At 41.1% G+C, this 5,998-nt stretch overlaps 1 protein-coding gene across 1 annotated transcript in view; it reads right to left on the bottom strand.

Moving 5' to 3' along the window:
* The window catches only part of LOC310988799 (adenylate cyclase type 6-like), a 47,033-nt gene extending 46,670 nt beyond the window's left edge, over window positions 1–363 (bottom strand). Inside the window, exon 1 of the mRNA XM_083975554.1 lies at window positions 159–363. The gene's annotated coding sequence lies outside the window, so the exon portion shown is untranslated. The remainder of the gene's footprint in view (window positions 1–158) is intronic.
* Window positions 364–5,998: the final 5,635 nt, after the last annotated feature.

Raw genomic sequence — 5,998 nt, forward strand, 5'->3', positions numbered from 1 at the left:
CAATGCAACAGCGTTTGAGACGTTTAGTGTGACGAGCAGAGCAGCAAATATATAGGCTACATCTATATATTACATGTCGGCCTGCAGTGTGTGTGTGTGTGCGTGTATGTGTGTGTGTTACAGCAGCAGTTAAAACAGTGAGAAAGACGGGACTGTACCGTGATCATCTTCCCTTTCTGTTCCCCCGACAGGACCGCAGCAGCAGCAGCAGGAGAAGACAATCGGGTCCGGTGTAGCAGTCGCTCGGAGGCACGGCCGGGGTGGAGGACCATTTGTCAGCCTGACTGTCCGAGGATGGTCCGTCCGGTTAAACTGGTCACCCTGTGCTGGATCTCCTCCTGTCGTCTTCTCGCTCCACTCCCTTGCCTCTCCTCCCACTGACCCTCTCGGCTCCAAGCACCACTGTCAAGACGAGGGGGGAAAGCCAGACACCACACATCCGGCGAATTGTTTCAAATTAAAAGCGGCAGGGCTGACTATTGATCTACAAAAAAAAAAAAAAAAAAGATCAGCAAGATAGATATTTTAAGAGTAGCCTACATACCCAGAATTCATATGATAAAATAAGACATATCTATCCATCAATGGGAAAATTTAACAGCAGCTCAAGCTGACTAGAACAAATCTATAGCTAGAGATAGAATATTGCACTGGATAAAATAAATATTTTTCCCAGTAATAGTGTATATTTAAGTCCCCCATTAGTCTGTATTTTATCATTAGATTATAAACAACTTTGGGCAAAGTAGAAAACTCTCCAGGAGTCCCTAAAGACTTTTGGATGTCATGGAAGTCATAAAAAAAAAAAAAAGGGAAAAATGTGTCGTTCTTGCCCATGGAAACACATGGATACTTGGCTTGCTTGTGGCTACATAAGAATATAAAATGCTGTTGCTGATAAATATTTGACATTTCTACTAATATATATATTAAGACAATTTATTATCAAAACTGGTGCCGGTGGAAGCTGTTTCTAATTGCAGTTTTCAAATAAAAAGGGCTGAGATACCGTAGTTGTTTAATCCTCACACAGCCAAAACAGACGTAGGAAAAGAAATATGAAGGAAAGATTACCAGCAATGGACTGTGATTGTGGCCGCAAAAGCTGAATGAAGTAACTTTTCATAATATTGAGTTGGATTTTGTATCTAGGCTAGCTACTGTTGGCACTAATAGACATGTTTTAATCTGTTAGCTGTAAATGTGCAGCCAGTGATCTCAGTCATACAGACTATTATTGAATAGTATTGTCTAAAGGAGAATAAACCAAACTTTCAAGTCCACACTCTGTGGACAGATACACTTTTTTTGTGTGTGCGCATATTGTGTGATGTCTATTGCTCTTTCTTTCCATTTTGCTTGTTGTAAAGGTTTAAGGTCTATGGGTGAAATCACAAATTTCTAGTAGCCCATGTGATGCTGTTGGGCTATTGCACCTTACAGTAAACTTAACCTTAACTGCTGAACTGCTTGTGTTTCTGTTACTCTCTGTGGCTCCTTCAGTTGAAGCTTTTATTTTGAAATCAATATCCGCGCAGTTCGGGTGTAATGCAGTCTGACTTTGGCTGGTTTGACGCAGCTCTCCTCAGCCCAGGCGCGCCGTTGCTCACACCACTCTCCCGTTCCCACTTTTAGTAACTCGGCGCTCCCTCTAGAGGCGAAGCGGCGTCTGCAGTGAGCCCGGTCGGTCACAGCTCGAGCTGTGATCTCCAGCTCCAGGTCCCAGAGGGCAGAGCAGTGATGTATGGAGGAAGGTGAAGCTCACCTGTACCGTTATGTTCAAGCATCTTTGGGGGCTAATCAACATTTTAACCACATAGGGCATCCTAACAAATAAAAAAAATGTTGTTCTGTGTCTGCTTTTCTGTGTAAATAACTTGACAACAACAAACTAAAATAGTTAAGATCTCAAACAGGATTTCAAGTCTTTTCAAGTCCAACAGTGTGCATTATTCTGACTAAATTGTGATTTACATTAATCTCAATAATATTTATTGAAAAACTAAATATCTATTATTAAAGAACATTTAAAGCAGAAGTAAGCGTAATTTTTGTGTTAATATAAGTCTTAAATAGTTATATCCGGCGGCAATCACTTATATAGAGTGTTTGGTCTGAAACACGGGTCTGTCAGTCACTCTGCTCTGCTGTAAGCCGAGGAGAAAACTTTCCTTGTATCCTACAACTTTTATCCAATGAGGAGAGAGAACGGCATAAAGGGGCGGTCCACTCTGTGTGTGCAGCCAAGGGATGCGCGTGAATGTGGTGGCGTAGGGACGAGGGCGGGGACTGCTAACTCCATCGGCTGACAAGAAGTTAGACAAAACGACCGGATCGCTTACTTCTGCTTTAATAATGAAGGAAGCAGAAACATGTGCAGGGGGGTTGCAGTATTTTCCCAATATGTGTTTATATAGTAATGAATGAATTCTTGGAAATGAATCAGACTCATTACATGGCCTGGTTTCTAAGAGATATCCTCTGATTTATTGCTGGTGTGTAAACTGAATCAGACATGATACAGCTGTGTTCACAAAAGGTGACAGGTGATAAGGTGCCTGTCAAAACTGTGTAACCAAACCAAGGTGTAAACAAACAGAAATATGAACAGGTCCCAGTGGATGGGTTACATAGATAATGGTCTACAGGCTGTAAACTGTAATATAATGACTCAAACTATATGTAAAGCTAGAAACCATCTTTTAAGTTACCACTAATATAATTCACTTGAATTATTATTTTTTGAGAAATAACCCTCAAGAGGAGTTTGATATTGTAATGTAATATCTCCTTGGTCTGGTTCACATTGAGTCCATTTATTATATTACTGTGCAAATACCACAAGTGAAGTCTGCACGTTGTCTGGTTTGAGGCAATTCAATCAAGTGCAGATTTGTTTGAGAATGTGCAACACTTCTATGTAAGAAACAATGACTGGTTTTGCAATATTACAAAATGTTGCAATGCGGTGTAGTAAAAAGAAAAAAGGCCTGGGCCAAAAAGTGGTTTTAACTTATCTTTAATTCTAGTCTAAATTGTGCTTCCATGTTCTTACACAAAGTTGTTTTGAATGAAATCAGTACAAACATACAGGTGTTGTTCTAGCACAGGAGTAATTTGGTTTCTATGTGTCTGGGCGTGAAGCCGTCATCATAGGCCTATATTTTATTTTATTTTTTAATCTATATTTTATTGGTTTTATAATTTCATCTCTTAATACGTCTGTATCTTGTGTGTGTTGGTCTCAGGTCATTGCATCTTTGCTGTATTACTATTGGCTTATCAGTCTATAAAAGTCTTTTTTAAAGTTTATTGTGATCGAGAGACAGGAAAGTCAGGAAGAGACAGGGGACAACACACAGCAAGGGGCCACCGCCTGGATTTAACAGCACTGTTATAGGACAAAGGCTACACAACATTATTGACGTAAGTCTTTTTGTGTTTTTCATATGAGGTAAGAAAGCTATTTGTAATTGTATTGAACCTGCCCAACAACATGAGTAAATGTCTGGTTCTGTTTGGGCAAAGGGTTAGTCTTAGTGTTAGTGCAGTCATTTTAGTGTTCAGCAACCACTACACATGTTGCACCCAAGTGTCCTGAAGCGGGATTTGCGAGATTTGCTGCGAGATGTTTGTTCGTCGTTGTAAACCACTGGATGTATGATGTAAACACGGAAGAACATCTCGCAGCAAAACTCGCGCATGCGTACAAACATCTACAGAGCCACTGGGAGCTACTGTGACAAAAAGGTTAAAAACAGTAAGCGATCCGGTCGTTTTGGCTAACTTCTTGTCAGCCGATGGAGTTAGCAGTCCCCACCCTCGTCCCTACATCACCGCATGCACGCGCATCCCTTGGCTGCACACACAGAGAGGACTGCCCCTTTATGCCGTTCTCTCTCCTCATTGGATAAAGTTTGTAGGATACAAGGAAAGTTTTCTCCTCGGCTTACAGCAGAGCAGAGTGACTGACAGACCCGTGTTTCAGACCAAACACTCTATATAAGTGATTGCTGTCAGAAGATATAACTATTTAAGACTTATATTAACACAAATATTCTGCTTACTTCTGCTTTAATCTTTTCCCAACAACTTTGTCATGTTGCGGCTTCAGGACACTTGGGTCAGTACGGACGAGCAGTACGGAGGTATTTGGATGTTTCATAGTGTGTGTTTTGGACGATTCAAAAGTGAACTCTATCCGCCGCCATTATATGAAAATCCATTGCCAGCCGGACCCCCCCCCCTGGAACTCCAAAAGCGTTTTGATAACCACTGATAACGGTGCGTAGAAAATTGGTGAATTATCGATTTTCTGTGAATTTTCCCTTTAAGATTTTTGTGTTTATCACAATAACATTTGGTCTTCGAATAGCAAGCTGATACTGTTATAAACAAAAAAGTGAAACAAACAAAAGTGATTCTAAAAAGATCATGAAGATGTTATAGCCACAGTGGCGCAGGTTTGAGTCTCTCTCTGTCGGAAGTAATGCAAAAAAACAAAAATGATGAACACACTTGTGTCACAATTGTGCATTGAACAAGTTGCAAGTTGATCACTTTTCAGTTCAGTATTTTCAGCATGTCTCAGAAAATTTATGAAGATATTTTCTGCATTTGCCTCGTCAATTCTCAAATATGGTAAGTAGATGCCGGTCCCCTGGGGTGACGTCTGGCTACAGGTTTAAGCAAATAAAAGCCAGTCTCAATTAGAAGCCAGGTCAATTTTCTATGCAAGTTTTTGTGAATGTATAAAACCTCTCAGAGCCCACTTGATCGCCTGTTTGAGCAGTTTCTAAGCTGTTTAATTTGTGCTAGAGTTCTCAACAGGCCCAAGTTATGTGTATATATTTTCAACCTGAACCTGGCCCAAACATGTGCATCCAGTCAGGGCGGCCTGGCCCGTTGGCAACTCCAACTGACCCAAGGAAAGAGTACGCACTTATTTAGGAAAAGTTTAATCAGTGCCAATTAAACTTATAAATGAATGTGTGCTCCGGATCCATCTCCTTCTATACTTTCAAACAGTAAGAATAAGCAAAAATCTTCACACATCTATTTCCTTGGCAGGTGCATCGGAGGGTGACAATTAAGTCCAAAGAGTTCCCGCACACATAACCAACTTGCAGAATTTATTGCGACATTTCGGTACTTGACCTTTTTCAAGTAGAAAAAGTACGAATAGAAAAAAATGCTGGAGTATTTACTCATCTTTACTGAGCAAAACATTTGTGCGAAATGAATTAAAAGCCTGTTCCATATTTAGACCTATCTCAATTAAAAGCAGGTTCAATTCGGCAGTGGAAGCAATTGTTTTATTCAGGGCCACCATACAAAGGGGGGCCAACAATATTTCTTTGCCCCGGAGCCCAATAGCAGGTTGTTCCGGCTGTGCTTATCACAAAGTGGTATAGAAAATGTTTCTCCAGGCCCCGAGCTCCCCTACTGTACATTATGAATTCAAAGATCCACATATAATTTGACTGTGGTTGAAGTGTTTGAACCACAACAGATAATGTACAACATGCAGGCGAGAGGATAAAACAGTGTATTTAAGGCAACGTAGTTCTGGGGGCAAATAAAGAAGATAGAAGAGATAAAGATGAGTGGCTGTGTGGATTGATTTTGTGCGTGTTAAGTCAACCTTGACACCCCCGGCAGAGACGCACACTTAGTACGGACCTGTACGGCTGCTCGAGCGATGACGCCTCAGTCTTAACGGGTTTATTTAAGCTCCGGTATTTTCCTCGGTCGCTTTAATATTAACCACCGGTGTATAAGAGCCGGTTTTGTTGCCTGAGCTGCAGCCTCTTAATTCCCGTCCAGCTGAATGTGGATATCCGTCGTCCTCTCTGTGTCTTTTCGCTCCTCTATACGCCTCTTCCGCCGCCTTTTTTTTTTTTTTTTTTTTGCTGCATATAGATGTATTTTGTATCCCGTGTTTCCTCTACTAACCCATGTCTGTGTGCATCCCGCCTCGCCGCTGCGCTCTCAATAG

Source organism: Trachurus trachurus (assembly GCF_905171665.1).
Source record: "Trachurus trachurus genome assembly, chromosome: 7".
Classification (NCBI taxonomy): domain Eukaryota; kingdom Metazoa; phylum Chordata; class Actinopteri; order Carangiformes; family Carangidae; genus Trachurus; species Trachurus trachurus.